General features: G+C 37.2%; 1 long non-coding RNA gene across 1 annotated transcript; it reads right to left on the reverse strand.

Annotated features, from left to right (window-relative positions):
- Window positions 1–2,696: 2,696 nt before the first annotated feature.
- On the reverse strand, window positions 2,697–16,266 carry LOC112161461. Its single transcript, XR_002921886.2, has 4 exons — window positions 16,215–16,266; window positions 12,320–13,061; window positions 11,820–12,241; window positions 2,697–5,015 (listed from the first exon to the last, which is right to left on the reverse strand). It is a non-coding gene; the product is annotated as an uncharacterized LOC112161461 (long non-coding RNA).
- Between the last annotated feature and the right edge of the window lie 1,305 nt (window positions 16,267–17,571).

The following is a 17,571-nucleotide window of genomic DNA, read 5'->3' on the forward strand; positions in this document are numbered from 1 at the left end:
ATGAAAACATCTTTTAAGTAATACGTCTAATGAGTTTTTTACTCATTATTTACAAATAATTTAAATAAAATGTGTAATTCTGGTTTTATTTGAATTACTTCAGGAATAAGGATAGTTGCGCTGTTGTATTGGTGACAAGAATCTGGTGAATCGATACGTATCACGATACGTGCCTCACAATACGATGGGTATCATGATATATCTCAAGAATAGAAGAGTTACAAATCTGAAAATAAATGTATTAAACTTAAATGAACCACAACTACATTATTTATTCAGATATTATTTTTCTTCAAATCCAGAAAGCTACAATCAGGCGATAAAAAGAGTTAAATCTGACCTATACTTTTTCTCATTTTATTTTATTTTTACTTTTGATTTCTGGAAATTACTTCTTTTTACTGATTTTTTTAGGGGTGTTTCTGGAATTTTGTTTTAAATTTAAAATATATATATTCCTTTTAGCATTTGATTAACTTTTTTTTAAATGTCATTATTTGTAACATGGTTTTCCGCGTTGATTCATTGGTTGATGTGATTTTCGGAGCCCCTTTATATTACTGATTCGGGAGTTAAATGAAGAACATCTGGGAACCAAAGCGACGCTGAAAGATTTGAATCCCAGTTTCTGCTTTCCAGTAAATCATCTCCTCTTAGTTTCAAACAGTGTTGTAAATGTCACTGGCTGGATTCAGGTCATGCTGAGTCCCCTGTTGTAAAATCTGAATCCAGAATATAGAATGCACGCCCCGACGGCGCGTGCTTTGAATATTTATTTTGAATAAACACCATCAGTCTGCAAATCAAACAGGGCAAAACAGGAATGCGCGCCACATGACATGAAGTCTTTGCAGTGGGAATGAGTGTGGGAATAAACAGGGTCATTGTGTTCTTACAGTTTCCTTCACCAGCGTGAGGAAATAACTGAGAAGACAAATGAATAACCAGTAGTGCTTTAAGAATGGGGTACAAATAACCAAAAACTTGATCTGGTTTGATCATTTTTTGCCAAAACAATACAATAAAAGAAAAAAAGAAAATCTAAGAAATGTGATCACAACATGGACGCCACGATGAATAAAAACCACTCTAACTGCTTTTGGTACGGAACAAAAGCTTTTGTTATCCTAGTCTGCTAATAGTTACCATGGCAACACCTGGTCAGGAGAGGAAGATGAGGATCCCAAACTTAAAAGAGGTCTCTAAATCTGTCTCTGTTTACATTTGTTTTCGTTCACTCCTGCTTTTTCACAGAAAAGAGAACGAGCGCGACACAATAAAAACCCTTCCTGGCAAAGCCGTGGGGAACGGAAAGACACTTTAGGGGTTCAGGCGACTGTGACTGCCAGCAGAAGAAAATACCAGTCCAAGTGGAGTACATATTATTATAGACATGTCAAAGCAGCTGCGTTCTGGGTCACCAAGCAACAAGAGGATGAAAATGTTGAGCTTTTTTCACATTCAGATTTCATGGTGACTCAGTGAGTCTTTTATTTTTGACAGTACTTTGATCAAAAAAAGCACATGCTCTAAAGTATTATTCAACACTCCAGAGTTTAATTTTCACACTGAGTCAGACCTCTTTTTTTTTTAATTATAGACACATTTTGACACAGGTTTTAATAAAACACATTCGAGATTAAAGCCTGACTCTGGCTTTCTGCCTTTGGAACAGAGAAAACGGCTCCTTAAAATTGCACTGAGATTACCGTGGTATTGATTCGTTTTTGTAGACAGCCTTAAAAAAACATAATAAAAAACAAGGCTGGTTTTTCTTTTCTAAAATTTCATGCCTTTCCAGATGGTGCAAGTGGAAAATGAAAAATTAACATTTTTTTAAAGACCAAAGATTTACCAAAGATGTCGCCAGTGACACCTAAAAAACACACTTTTTGACCTATCATAACTCTATGATCAACAGGAATAAGCTGATTCTGAGAAAAGCGTGTTCACGTTGTTATGCAGCACTTTACATTAGTAATGTTTTACACATTCTCTCCACAATTTTGTCATAAACAGTTGATTTCCATTGAGTTCACTGTAATTACATTATTTGAAGAGTGACGGTTGTCAAAAGAAGGAAAAACCATCCATCCATCCATCCATCCATTCATCTTTGACTCTTCCAGAACCGGGTAACTGGGGTAGCAGTCTAACCAAAGATGCCCAGACTTCCCTGTCCCCGGTCACTTCCTCCAGCTCCTCTGGGGGGATCCCGAGGCGTTCCCAGGCCAGCCGAGAGTCGGAATTCTTCCCTTCTCTTTTCCCATCCATTTGAAGGGACACTTTTAGTGCAAGTATGTTTGGAAATTTTTTTTAAATCCGATCTTCCAAGCGGAGGGATACAAAGTCCTCAGTCACGAGGGTAAACTGTGTCATGTTGAGAAGCGCTTTTCTTCACATGGATGCGCTCTGAACCACAGAAGTTTATATTTAAATGTAAGTAATGACTTTTTGTTGTTGCATGACTTTTTAAAGTTATAAAACTGCTGTTGTTATGTATATTTGAGCACTAGAAGCTTAGCCTGCCTCTGCCCAGGTTAACCGCTTGCTAGTCTTGTCAGTCATTAAAATGATTTCAATTTCAAAAGAGCTGTGGTGGTTTTAAGTTTTTGCAGAGCAGCAGAAGTTCATTATAAATTTGTCCCAAAGTTGTAGGCAGAACCCTTGGCATAGAGTAAGCCCGCCCCCATTTCCCATCATCTATCTGTTTACACGCTCTCCCGCTAGCTTACAACCCCAATAAAACATTAGTGGCGCAACAAAAAAAGTAATTTAAAAATTAACATTCTTTTTAATCATAATGTTTGGAGGTGTAAAACAGAAGCAAACCTGTCAGCTATTTCAAAAATGACGAACTGAAAAGATTACGGTCTTCAGATATTTTTCTAAGTGGGATTGTTCTGTTTTTGTCCTTCGTGCCAACAGTTTTTGTACATACCCAACCTTCCAGAACGGGGGTGGGGTACAGAGGGACGAATTCCTGCTTGTTTTTTTTCAACATGCTCTTCTCTGGTATGTTCTAATCACCTCAACACACCTGATCCAGGCATCTAGAAGACATCTAGAAAATATGCAGAAACAGCAGCCCTGAAGGCCTGGAATTACCCAACTCTGATCAAAAGACAGATGCAGCTGATTAGTCAGGTGATCCGTCAGATGAGAGACAACCCGGACAATACTGAACTGAAAGGAATTAATATTTGAGGCTGGGGTTTCAGTTAGGGTAAGAGTTACGGTTCGGGTGAGAGTTACGGTTAGGGTAAGGTCTACGGTTCGGGTAAGAGTTACGGTTCGGGTAAGAGTTACTGTTAGGGTAAGGTCTACGGTTCGGGTAAGAGTTACGGTTCGGGTAAGAGTTACGGTTAGGGTAAGGTCTACGGTTCGGGTAAGAGTTACGGTTCGGGTAAGAGTTACGGTTCGGGTTAGAGTTACGGTTCGGGTAACAGTTACAGTTAGGGTAAGGGTTACGGTTTGGGTAAGAGTTATGGTTCGGGTAAGAGTTACGGTTCGGGTTAGAGTTACGGTTCAGGTAACAGTTACAGTTCGGGTAAGGTCTACGGTTAGGGTAAGGGTTACGGTTTGGGTAAGGGTTACGATTAGGGTAAGAGTTATGGTTAGGGGTAAGAGTTACGGTTAGGGTAAGAGTTACGGTTCGGGTAAGAGTTACAGTTAGGGTAAGAGTTACAGTTCAGGTAAGGTCTACGATTATGGTTATGAGTAAGGATCTTCTAGTATAGATACAAAATTCAATTCTGGCTACAGTTGCGACGTATCTGCTTCTGGCTAATGATGATCTTAAAATTGTGTTTATCCGCCATCTTGCCTGCAACCAGGTCCCTCTCAAAAAAATCTCTTAAAATTAGGAAAATCTGGAATAATTGGTCAAACAGTCGCAAACTGACACACTGACACATGATCTGTCTCGCCTTTATTACAAAAAACACAAAAAATGTTTTTTTATACATATTTAAAAAAAAATGTCATTACTAACACAACTGATGAAAAAACACACATTTTAAACCATTCAGCCTATGCCCAGCTCACACCTCCCTCTCACTTCTCCATCTTCAATCACACCTCCTCTCTCTCCATCGCATACCTCACCCCCCTCCCCTCTTTAATGCTGTCTCTCCTTCTTTTTTCACCTCATCCCTCATTCCTTCCCTTAGTGGAGAGATATGAACAGAAAGAGTTCATCTAAAAGTGATGGAGCTCTGACAGGCTGATCTCTCTGCCCTCTCCCCAGGGCGTGCAGATGTGCCCGAGCTCTGAGACGCCTACCCGAACACACATGCACGCCACAGCGCAGGAACACACCCGCCCACACACATGCATACTAACAGAAAACCTGAGGGAACACATTTGTGTTTACTTAATACAAAATAAGCCAATAAAGCATGAGTGAACATGTGTGCACTTAAAGGGTTTTATTTGAGGTCTGGAGACAGATCAGTGTTACCACATTTTTAATCAGTTTTTAAGGTTAATATATTACTTTTTAAAAATGTGGGCAAATTATCTTGACATAAGCAAGTGAAAGAAAGTATTTTGACCACAAAAACTATTAATATTCATACCATATCTGACAATTTAGCTTTTTACTAAAGTGAATATCAACATGTGATTAAATACTGGCCTATTTACTGCCCCAATTACAGTATTTAAACATTATTTCCTTCTGCAGACTCTCCAGGAGTGCATGAGGCGTAACCTTTTTAAAGAATTGATCCGTGCCAAGTCCATTAGTGTAATCTGCAAAAACAAAAGCAGCACTTTGCGTGCTCTGTCCTCCACGCACACACACGCTCACTCAAACGCAGACTTCCCGTCAGCACATTCGCCAGTGCCCTGCTAATATCTGGGGGATGTGATGTGCCGTTCCTCTTTGAAGGCGCTGTCACAGAACGGCTTATTTCACCAGTCCTCCAGACGCAGGCCCTCTGTCTCTGGCAGGGTTTTTCCACCCAAGACAAAGAACAGAGGAGCTGGAGCCTTTCTGCCTGGATGGTTCACTAGAAGCAATGCAATAAAAAACACAATAGAGAGATATATGCTGTGTAGTCAGGAGTGTTTTGAATTAAGAAAAGAAAATGTCATAAGTGTCAGAATCTCATTCTGTGTTCATCTAATTAAAAGCATTCAAGAAATGATCTGGCATTAAAAGTTTGATCCTAAGAGATTGCCTGACAAAGCAATAGGATATAAATGAACTCCTCCAGCTGAGTTCTGAAAGTGACAAATATCCTCTCTGCGGAAGAATAAGATCAACTACGGTGGCTTGTTTGTGACAGGAATCCAGTGGTTCTATGATGCCACATTTCACAGTCGTCTGTGCTCGTCATCTCGTCTGAAGGATCTGAAACTTTGACACATCTAGTTCTGGTTTTTCTCACACAAACACCATTGCTCCTCACATTACATTTGCACAGTCACCTTTAGACATATTAAAAAGGTTAAGGGATATTTATTTTTAGACCACGATAAAAGAATGTAAATAATATCAGTGTTATGTAACTTTGGCATCCACTTATTGTTTTGAACAAGATATTTATATGCTGATGTGGGTAAAGCGGGCACTAATTTGAATTTTAGCAGACCTCTGAAGCTGCGTTCACACCGTTCAAGAGGCCACTTCCAATGAAAAGTCTATGTAAACAGGCGTAAATCTGCATTTCAGATTCCAAAACTGGTTAAACTGGTTAAACTTTGACCAATCAGGGACTAGAATTTGGTATTTTAAACCATAGAAAGACCAACCACTTGAAAATTGATCATGGGGGAGAAATTGATAATTGGTGTTCGACCAGAATTATATGAATGGAGCCGTGAAAAAATTAGCCTAAAGAAAAATTTGACATATCGCACCAATCCTCTTCCTCCTGTAGATGGCAGACATGTGCTAGTATACGCTACTATGGCAGTAATTGTCAGCAAAAGCGCAGTAAAAATGGCGTATTGGCCATGAAAAATTTTGCTTTTTACGCACATTTTAAAAATGGCACGTAAATTACGCCATCTTGTGTTGTCCCAAAAGGGGAATAAAATATAGCATTTTATTGCGTATTACGTGCGTAGTAAAAAAAAAAAAAAAAATTGGTGCTAGACGTTGACATCAGATTATCAGGAAAGATTTCTCATCCATACATTTTTCACAATTTTAAGACAGGAATCAACTTTTTCTGTTGGAACAGCATGTTGTTTTGGTATTTTTTTTTTACTACAAAAAGAGATTTCTAATTATCTGCAAAAAAAAGTCTGTTTTAATAGTTTATTAATATCCATTCATCCATCCATCTTCTTGACCGCTTTGTCCCTTCCGGGGTCGCGGGGCGCCAGAGCCTATCCCGGCTACTGAAGGGCGAAGGCGGGGTACACCCCGGACAGGTCGCCAGTCTGTCGCAGGGCAGTTTATTAATATATATTTGTAAAAACAAAAAAAAGATTAAAAACAATCACTATGTACATTCAAAATAATACTGTTGCTAAAAGTCAGCAAAAGAAAAGGATAGAAAACATGAAGAAACTGCGGTGTTATGGCGTTTTCCACGTATGTATTTAACAAAAGCGCTGTTTTGAACATGCTTGAAAGTTGCTTTCAACAAGCATGTGATAAAACATTCCTTTTAGGGACAAAACAAAATGGCGTAATTTACGAGTTACTTTTAAAACAAGCATAAAAAGATTCTATTTTTATGGCCAATATGCTGCTTTTCCTGGCGATTATTGACTCCTTTGGCTTGCCATAGTCCACATTCACGTTAAAGACTTAAAGGATGCACACTTAGCAGATCACTTGTCAAAAGTCTGGTGTACACGTAGCCTAAAGTCCCGCTCTAACTGTTCAGTTTGGCAGATAGATGAACAAATCTCAATGATTTGCAGGTTTTAAGGTCTTCTAAAGATTTATTTTCCCATCAAGTTACGTAAAAATGAGATCAATATACAAAAACGAACACATGTTAGCATTATGCTAACTTATCGCTGATTTTTACACAGAGCCGCTAGCAGCTAACATAAATAGCACCTAACACCTAAATAGCCTAAATATATTTTAATAATAAACAAACTAATTTGTGTTACTCACAGGCTTGAATTCTCTGAGTTCTTGGGAGCAAAAATAAAAATTAAGTGCAGTTTTGACATTTTTTGATAGACTGTTCTTGATCGTCTTCTTCTTGAAATAAAAGCTAAAAAAAACGAAGCACTCCTGCTCCACCTAGTGGCCAAACAATAAAACAACTTAAACCAGAGGACAGAACACCAACTTTATACATTTTTTTTTATTGTAAAATCGTTCCTATTTGTCTTTTTATTATGACTAAATATTTTTTGACAAAATCAAAAAGACAATAATTATTTTTTTAAGACACATAAGTCAGCTTTACTAATTTCCCCTCAGTCCTTTGTTTATTTACACACTCTCCTGTTAGCTTATAGCATCTCACAACCCCAAGCTAGCATTAGCACAGCAAAAAAATAAAAAATAAAAAACAGTGGAGCTACGCAGTCGTATAGTTAGAGCAAGACACCAGCTCAGACGAGGAAAATTAAGATGCTAATAGCTGAGCAGGTTTGGAGCAGAAAAAGTTAGCATGCCCATTTCAGTAGCTGGGTCATTGGACTGAGCATTTTTCAAGAATCTGGTTTTCCTGAACCAATGGAACTTGAATTAAGTAAATACTCACAAATGCAGTTTTAATCATAAATTATTTGATATAAGTCCTCTATTATAAGAAAAATGCTACAAGAACATGTTAAAAATGCAAAAAAAGACAATTTTCATTGGAGTGTGTCTTTACAAACTGCATTTGTTTTATCACAAATTCTTTATGAAGTATAAAATGTAGAATTCCTGATATTTTGTTCTTTTATTTTTGGGTATTTTTCATATAATTTATATTAAGCTTAACCAGACAAACTAAATACAAGCAGGGCTCAAAATCAAGGCTAAATGGGTGATAAAAAGGCTTTTCTTCCTCAAATGAAAGCTTCTGAATGTGAGGAAGAATCTGTGCCACTGAGTCTTCGGTTAGCTCTGTGTGTGTGTGCATATTTGAGTTATGTAAACCCTATTATCTGTATCACTACATCAAATTCTTATCATTAAGCCTCTTTGAGATCATGGACCATTTGGAAGAACATCAAAGAGCTGCACAAACACACTGAGGAATAGTTAGCAATTCACACACGCCAGACATGCTACACTTCATCACACATAAACACTAATAGGTACCAAAAAAACACAATGTGCAACACCACCACTGTTTTGTTGATTAACGATCCCTGTCGTCTGGGATAAATCTAAGACCTTGAGTCAAAAGATGATCTTATCCTTGAGCTTCCAGCCATCATGGTAGCTGCCTCATGAAAAATACATTTCTCTTCTAGCCACCGAGTTCACCAGTCCGCCCCTCTTTCCTTCCCGCTCTCACCCTTCCACGTCTTTCGCTCACTTCAAAAACTAGTTGCCATGGCGACAATCATTAACACATCTGGCAGATATCTGGCGAGCCCATGCGCACGCAGCAAAAACGCAGTTGTGCCAGCAAACGACACACATATGCAAAAAAAGGAAAAAACATTTGTGTGGATTATTTTTTTGTCTGTGGAGTTCTCAGCTTCGTGGTTGCAGCTCGGAGCGTGTGGGAGGGAGATAACGCGGATGTTTGCCGGAAAAAATATGGAGAAGTTTCAGATTCAGTCCTAAGCCCACAGTCTAAGTTGTTTCTCTTAATCCGAGGGGGAGATGGGAAATTTTGGTGCTACAGGCTGAAATGCAACATTTTAGAAATGAGAAGACATTTCGACAAACAATAACAACACAAGTTGGTAAAACTGTGAAATTGTCCAATTTAGCTCAAAGCTGCTGTGTTTATAATGATATAGGGCTGCAAGTTGTAGATTTAGGTCAGGGGTCTGCAACCATCAACTGAGGCTCCTTAGATTTAAAGAAAAATCCTCACAATTTGCATAAATATTAATTAGTTAACCACATATTCTAATCTATGCTAAACAAAAGCATCTAGTTTCCACACTGGTAGAAAATGTCATATTTAACTGGATTTTTGTTTTATTTTAAGTAAATCTGCTGCAACAGGAGGATTGCATTTGACACTTTATTTTGAAAGTAACTTGCACGTACGCCGGTATGTCGAAAGCTAAAGTTATTATTTATAGAAAAATGTAACACTTTAATTATTCAATTATTGCAAAAATTTAAAAGTAAATTTTTTATGAATAAATGGCTAGACCCACATGTCTCAAAGTCAAGGCCCGGGGGCCGGATCCGGCCCTCCAGATCATTTCATTTTATTGTTATTAATTGTACAGTGTTATCCTGCGCTTATTTCTAACTTGTATAACTTTGACAAAATGTATTTTAATGGAGAGTAAAATGTTGAAAGTTATTTGAGGTTTAAGTTGATTTATTCTGGAATAATATTCCGGCTTTCTTCTTATTAATATTTGTTAAAAAGTTGTTGCTTTAAAGTTAAAAAATAGCATTCTGATAAGTTTTTGAACTATTTTGGCATTTACTAAGATTTTTTAGGCTATCTTGGAGCTTAGCTAATACATACTAGCTATTTTGGCTAATTTGAGCTTTTTTTCCGTTTTTATTTTTAGGCTATTTTGAAGTTTAGCTATTTTTTCAGATACATGCTAGCTGATCTTGCTAACCAAACTTTAGTTTTTTTAGTTTTTTAAAGGCTAATTTGGCAATTAGCTCATATTTTAGCTGCCTATCAGCTTCAGCGTTTTTAGCTATCAATTTCAGCATCTTCAAATTCAGCTTACAGCATTCACACTAGCATTATCGCAGATATTGCTATAAAAAAATAATAAAAATTACCTTTGTGTTTGCTTTTAAGAAGATTGAGGTAATTTTGGAGCAGAAGTGGTTTGTGGCACATTTACATCATTTGCGGTCAAGGATTTAATAGCCAAATTAGCTTAAAAAGTGTATTTTTTGTTGTTTCAAAATGTTCAAAAAAGAAAAAAAATATATACATCTTCAGCCCTGATGAACTGCATAAATGTTTGTTTCAAATGGGACTAAAAAACACAAATTAGTGACTTAAAAAAGAAAAACAAAATCATAGAAAAACAGTAAATAAAGCTCAGAGTCTATTAGATGCAGTGCATTATGGGACTTGTTGGCTCTCGCTGGGTTTTGGTTGATAATTCTGGACCAAATGGTTCTTTTAGTGTTAAAGGTTGTGTTTAGGTGAAAATGGAATGATTGTTATGTAAGTTGATCTAAATTAAGGAGGCTTTAGGGCTGTTGAATTTTCACTGCTGTGGGCTCAAAGCGCTAAACATCACGCCAACACAACATGAGGCATGTGGTTTGGAACTTTTTGGGTTTTTTTTTTACTTCGTTTCCCAATTTGATGACAGTAAATCCACCAGAACCTTATCTTTTCACTTGTGTACTCAGTACCTGTTGTCTCGACCTCAATTTCTCTGGAAGAATAAACTGAGGTCAAGATTTGCATGTCTGTGAAGATTACATACCTTAAGCATAATTCACTGTTTGAAGAACCGGACTGACAGCTTTACCGGTGTAGGCGACACATCGAGACAGCTACAAACATTTCTCTTAGAGACACTTAAAACACACATTTCCTGCCTCTCTAAATCCCTTTTCTCATGGGACACACTAAAACATTTTTTTTTGCTTCGTGATCAACCTCTTTCACTGGCAAAACAGTCGAATTACAACCTTGACAACGCCACAAATGCTTTAGAGGGACAGGAACGAGAACACACCTTTAATTAGGGCCGAACCACAAATTCTTCAAGGTGTTTAACCGTCACCCACATTCAGACGGAGCGCACGCACATACACATTCCACACCATAAGTCAAAACATGTTTTTGTGGTAAAAAAAAATTACACAAAAACAACTTTGGACAGAATGTGTCGGTGCATGTGGTACTGATGGGGAGGAGTTAGACGGCATGACAGATGCCGGTGTGGTGCTAAAGTAAGTTCCCCTGCCAGAATTTGTGTCCCCAGTCTCAGGCACTGTTGATTTTTTATTTTTTTTTGTAACACTCCTATTTTGTCCCCAAAAGCACAAAAAGAAGGTGGATGATTACAATAACATTATTATGATTCTTTTTGGAGTTTTTTAAAGTCATATTTGCATTTTTTTCCCTCCACATTTCTATGTGAATCACTGACTGCTTCTTGTGTTAAGAAATAGAGAAAAAATACACTTTTTTTTAAACTAATTTACAATAAAACTCACAATTTATGAGAGTAACTGTGATAGAAGCATGTATAACAGAAAATTATGAAATAATTGCTAATTATTCTGTCATATTACATAAAATAAAAGATAAAAGAAAATAATTAGAGTAAATCATCCACTTTCTTTTTACGCTTTTAAGAGAGAAATATGAGTGTTACCAAATAAATCAATGATCCCAGAGAGAGGGGATACAAAATCTGGCAGGGGGAACTTACCTTGGCACAACAGCGGCGCTGTACGTGCGTTCTGCTGCCCCCACCCTAACCCCTGAGGACATCCCCTCGCCTCGCGTTCGAAATGCTTTTTTCCTTCACTTCACACGCCGCCCCTCTTTGAGTCAAAACACCCAGACGGACCAGTTCAGGAAAACAAGAAGCGCTGATTGACAGGAGGTGTTTCAGAAGCATTCCTGAACGCACATTTTCTCAACAGAAAGAAGAAAAACAATCAGATGTACAGATTTGACTGACTCTTGCATAAACAAACTGACTGACACGTGCAGATCAAACACATCCCACTTTTATGAACCAAGACAGACAAACACAAATCCAACTCTGACCTTTTTGCCTTTCTTTTTGCGATGGGCTGCTTTCCCGCCTCCTGTTTTCTCCTTAGCCTCCTCACTCATATTCAGAGCTCTCCCCCAGTTCCTCTCCTCTCCTCACTGTTTTTAAAATCCAGCATGTAGGAGCTTGTGGAATTGAGCGCCCAGAGCTGCTTCATAAAACGTCCATTGAGAAGGATCTCTCCATGTAGACAGCTCGAAGAAACTGGGAGGACTGTGCTGATGCTTTCCACCACCACCACCTCCTTCTCCTCCTCCTCCTCCTCCTCCTTTTCTCTCACACACTTGCAGGCACGCTTCCTTGCTGAGGTCCACTCCCACTTGCTGCCTCTGCTTTGCACAATTGGCGACTCTCTCCGGCGCTCAGATACAGGAAGGCGGAGAGTACGGAGGTAGAGACGGAGGAGGTTTAGAAGCTGGAGAAGGTATAAAAATATGAGAAAGACTTAAAAAACTAAAGGAGAATTTGCCTCCAAGACATGCTGCCTACCCACCTGAGGATAGAAAGTGGAGTAGTGTGGGAAAAGGGATCCAGAATGAGATAAAGAAGTAGAAGTGATCCGTGCATTCCCTTCACTCTCCTGACTGGATGAGTCCAAGCAGAGGGACGGGGAGCGAGAGAGGGGGGGGGAAAGATCATCAACACGGCGCATCAGGTCATTCCAGAAAAGGAAGTCTCCCCACTAACCCTTGCCAGCAGGATCAGCTTACTGGAAACTGGAACGGAACAGAACTGCACTCAGCACCGACTAATTTACAGGGTCTTTATGACGAATGGGCACACGGGCAGGTGTTCACACAGGGCCTGTCCAAAAAAATGTCCAACCGATAATTAAAACCAGTTATTAGGAAACGCCACGCCTTGAGAGGCTGCGGCTTAATGAGACACAGGGAGAAGCGACCAATCAGAGGGTGGGGTGAAAACGCGTGAAAAAAGACCCCGGGTGACGGGGATGGGTGGGGTAGTGAGAATAAAGGGAGGGGGGAACAGACAGTGGGTAATGGGGATGACTGTTGGATTTAACAGAACGCAATGAAACAGTCGAAGCAAAGAAGACAAACGAGGAGCAGGCCGCGGCGCAGAGAGGCAGGGTTTGTTACGCTGCTGTCCAAACAACACATTCTTTATTCTTGGGGTGGCCATTTGCCGTGAACCTTCTCCCCCCTCCCTCCCTCCACGATGCAGGGAGCTTCCATCACCACCCTGCCATCACATGTCAATCTGGCCTTGGTCAGCTAAAATGGAGACACAAAGAGCGTGATTAAAAGCCTCATTTTAAGGAAAATTGTCTCTGGGATACAAAACAAAATAATAAAAAATGTAAATTATCATCTTTTATCAAATGTTGCTGCATCACTTTAGAAAAACACAACTAACAAAACATTTAAGCAGATGAATGATATTCAAAGAACATAAAATCTATTAAAATTTTTATTAAAATGGTCCAAAAACATGAAGGAAAAATGCAAAAATATTTGAAAATATTTTAGATATTGTCCACTAGGGTGTACTGGTGAGGCTATTAAACCATTACTAATTCCATTTGAAAAATTTGGAAGCAAGAAGCTACAAACTAAATAAAAAATGTTTCAAAATTAGGAAAAAAAGGTAAAAATAGTCAAAATAAATAAAAACCAGACTTTGAAAAAGAAAAAAATATATATATTTTGGTGACAGTCTGAACAGCAAAAAGTAAGGTATTTTATTTAAATTAAAGCAACACTAAAATACAATAATTTGAAGGTTATTATATACAGTATATCACAGATTTTTAAAAAAATGAAAAAAGTAAAGCTGGTCAAATTTATTTAATTATTGTTCCCCATTTAACCACAACAAGATCGCACTTTAAAAATGACAGGAACTAATGCAGACGGACTAAAAATAACCCCCATAAATAAACTTATCAAAAATATTTAAACTCCAACATAAATTCACAAAGAAAAGAAAGAAAAAAAATAGTGAAGAGAGAAAAAAGCAGACAAATAACTGAAGATAATGTATTTAAATGAAACCACCTGTGAAAAAACAAAACGGAAAACCAAATAAACTAAAAAGCTCAGTCATTAAAAAAGCATCAAAAATAAATTTTAAGTCATTTTTAAGCAATTTTACGTAAACAAATGCAGAAGTCATTCCTAATCTTAGTTTAACCTTCCTCTTGTGTTAGCTTTCTGCTAGGTTAACGGGTCAATTTTAACATCTTGAATCAGCTTTAAAAATCAGCTTTAAAATACACAAATCAATAATTTTATCGTCTATTACTTATCTTGTTAGGCTTCCCTAACCAAGGAAATGTTGGTTGTATTTTATTTGTTTATTTATTTTGTGAGTCTGAGCTTTAAAAATATATATATATATACCTCTAGATTTCAAGGAAAACAGAAAAAAAGACCTCAAAAGTCATATTCATAAAAAATGTTATTTTATTACTGAGGGGATTAGAGCACATTTCTGAAATTAATTTGCTCGATCTATTTTCCAAATTTGCAATTATTAACTCTGGTAACTTCTATTGTTTTATGGGTCAGTTTCATACTTTCTTCAAGAACATATATTTATATTTTTGTCACCAGTATACGGTAATCAAAACACATTGGAACACAAACAACCAACGAATCAATAGAAATCACATCTTCCAAAAGTATTAGAAAAATAAATCAGAGAAAAGTTTTTGTTATTTTGCTTTTTTACAACCATAGTGGACAAATTAGCATAAGCTCACATGATTGGGAGATTAGATGACTCTCAGTGTATTAGATGAAATCCATTAATAGAGTAATCTGTAGTGGGGTAAACAGCCTCCCGACTTCTTTTGTAATTTGTAGTACTTTGGCTATACTGTGCACTTTTGATTTTGTGTATTCTGATGATAAATGTACTGTAGCCCACACTGCGTACAGGTCACCTGCCTGTGTGTGTTGCCCGGAGTCTGCTGGGCGTGTGTGCAGCAAGCTGTGCTTATTATTGATTGCCAGGAGGCAGCTCCATCAGCACGCCGTTTATTAGTCACATAAGCGCCACACCTCACGGAGAGGGAAAACCCGGAGTTCATGCAAAATTAAAAGCCATTCGCATGTTTGTCTCTTTGCAAGTCGATATCTTCCTGTCAGAATGAAAAATAACCAGAGAAAGAAAAGCTAAATTAGCAAGAAATGTTAGATATTTGTGTACAAAAATAAGCTTGTGTCTTTAAGGTGAGATAAACAGCTTGTTTCTTAACTAAAAACATTTTGATGGCGACACATATTAGTTTATCTGAAAAACGACATTTCCAAATGTACCAAAAGTTCTTAAAAACCCTGATGACCACATTTGACAATGACATACGGTGAAACGCCAACTACAATGTTAAATGTTAGTAAGTTTAGTGTAATTCATGCCTTACTTCACATTTTAAAAACAAACTAAAAAAGTTGGAATTTATATATTTTTGTGATGATCCTGAAAAATTACTACAAGAAATAACCCAGTCCAATCTTCATGACATTTAAATGAATTTAAATAATAAAAAAAAAAAAACCCGATTGTATCAGGTTTTTTATGCCATGTGAGGAATTGGCTACATGTCTTCCTTCACCCAACAGTAGTGGGGATAGGCTCCAGCAACTTCATTGCTACACAAAATAACTGTAGGAATAAGGATAGTGGTACAAATGGAAATTTAACCCTGTGAATTTTAAGAAAAAGTAAATAAAAAGTATTTCGGATTATTTATTTTTTGCATATTTGATTACAAATGCTATTGTGTTAAAGTCATTTTTGAATATTATTGCATTTGTAAGAAACATATATGTTTGGGACAAACTTGAAGACTTGAGAATATAAACTATTGTCATAAAAGTTGATTCACGCTGCCGGCAAAAATGATGTTTTAAAAGTCAAGGGCCCTCATGCAGGCAGACTTACCATTAGGCAAAGGTAGATCATTGCTTGGGGGACCCTAACACTTTAGCTGAACACTTTAAAAAAATGTCTAAAATAATGTCCGTTATTATTTAACTCTGTCATAAAAAACCCAAATCATTGATATGACAGAAAGCTGCTCATGTGAAAGTGTTTTGTCCACCCCTGTCCCTGTGTAGTAATGGACTATTCCATCAACAGCAAATGAGATATATCGAATATTTTGCTTTTAAAATTAATTGTGATTTAACTTTTTTTATTCATATCGAAGTAGGGCTGGGTTGAAAAATTCGATTATTCGGTTTAAGCTTAATAGATCAATAATCGATTCACAAAACATATAAATTGATTTAGCACACAAAGCTAAAGTCCGCTAGCTTGATGCTAACGTTCAATAGAATTTCCCATAGGACGGCTAATGTGAACCGCCGTAGACAAAAAAATGCATTTCTGACTAAATCTGATCATTTTTATTTACTTACAAGCATTAGGCTTCCAAACTCTTTTAAGGGTTTAATTTAGTAACTATTTGTGGTCTAAAACTTCGTTTTTTTTCCCCTCATACTGTCGTCTTCTTCTTGAATAAAGTGTACTTCTATACCGCGATCGCCACCTAGTGGCCACACTGTAACATCCTCCAGGAGAAGCAGCACATTTTATAATGTGAATGATCTGAACATTTTTGTTAGAACTTCTAATTTAGAGAATCTATGTAACACTGTATGATATTAATAATCTTATTATTTCACTAATAAATTTGTTACAATATGTGAACATTATCAGAGTAATAATATAAATTGATTCAAATTAAATTGTAGATTTTTAATGTATTTCTAAACAAATGTGTATTAATTTGTAAACTTAAATTTTAATTTAACTGAAGACTCGAAAGAATCAGAAAAAATCGGACTCGAATAATTTAGGCTGCTGTGAATCAAATTTTTTCTGGAAATTATGACCGATACCCAACCCTATTTCAAAGTATTTGAATTCTTGATTAGCGCCCCATATTGTTGTTCGCCCGGGGACCCCAACCTGCCAAGTCCACCACTGTCCTTAGGATGTCTCTATCTGAGCATGGGTTCCCTTGTGGTCAAATGTCAACTATGCCATTGTAGAAGTGCAAGGAAAAGAGGTCCTGACCCCAATCTGAACAAATACTCATGGAAACAGCTTTGGTCCACTCTTCCGAGTCGAGTGAGCAACACAAACATATTGGCTGGCCTGTGATAGATGAGATATGAAGGATGGATGCCATCTCACAGTGTGAGCAGACTGATGACCGGCATGAGGAGGAGGGGCCAGACTTGTGGCTCCTATACATACAGCTATGAGTCTTGTTTGTCGAATGAATTAATTAGTAAAACTTGTCGTTCCACAAAACAATTTAATTAAAAATCAATAGAAGAAAAAGTTGTTTGTCATGTGAGTAATCCACATATTTAGCTCTAATCTCCTCAAATATTACACTGATAAATAAAACCTTCTCACACAGAAACACTCATTACTTCAGTTCTTTCCGTTTTTTTAATACTAATATTGTGAGATTTATTTTAACCCTAAAATTACCTACAGTACGCTGTAGTAATAGATTTATATGGAAAATTTTATTTGTATTTAAATATTTTTAAAGCTCATCCTAAGTTTGAGTTTCCCAGAACTGTAGCCCCAGAACATGGAGTCTGCAGGTAGGTCTCCTGTATGTTGGTGTAGTGTCTTCAATGCTTATTTATTTATATTTTTTTACATAAGAGTTGATGTTAAGTTAAATGGAGTCCTGGACAACATAATATGCTTCAAAATACTGGCATACACCAGGAAGGGGTTAAAGCTGTTCTC

Source organism: Oryzias melastigma, linkage group LG15 (genome assembly GCF_002922805.2).
Source record: "Oryzias melastigma strain HK-1 linkage group LG15, ASM292280v2, whole genome shotgun sequence".
In the NCBI taxonomy this organism is placed as follows: domain Eukaryota; kingdom Metazoa; phylum Chordata; class Actinopteri; order Beloniformes; family Adrianichthyidae; genus Oryzias; species Oryzias melastigma.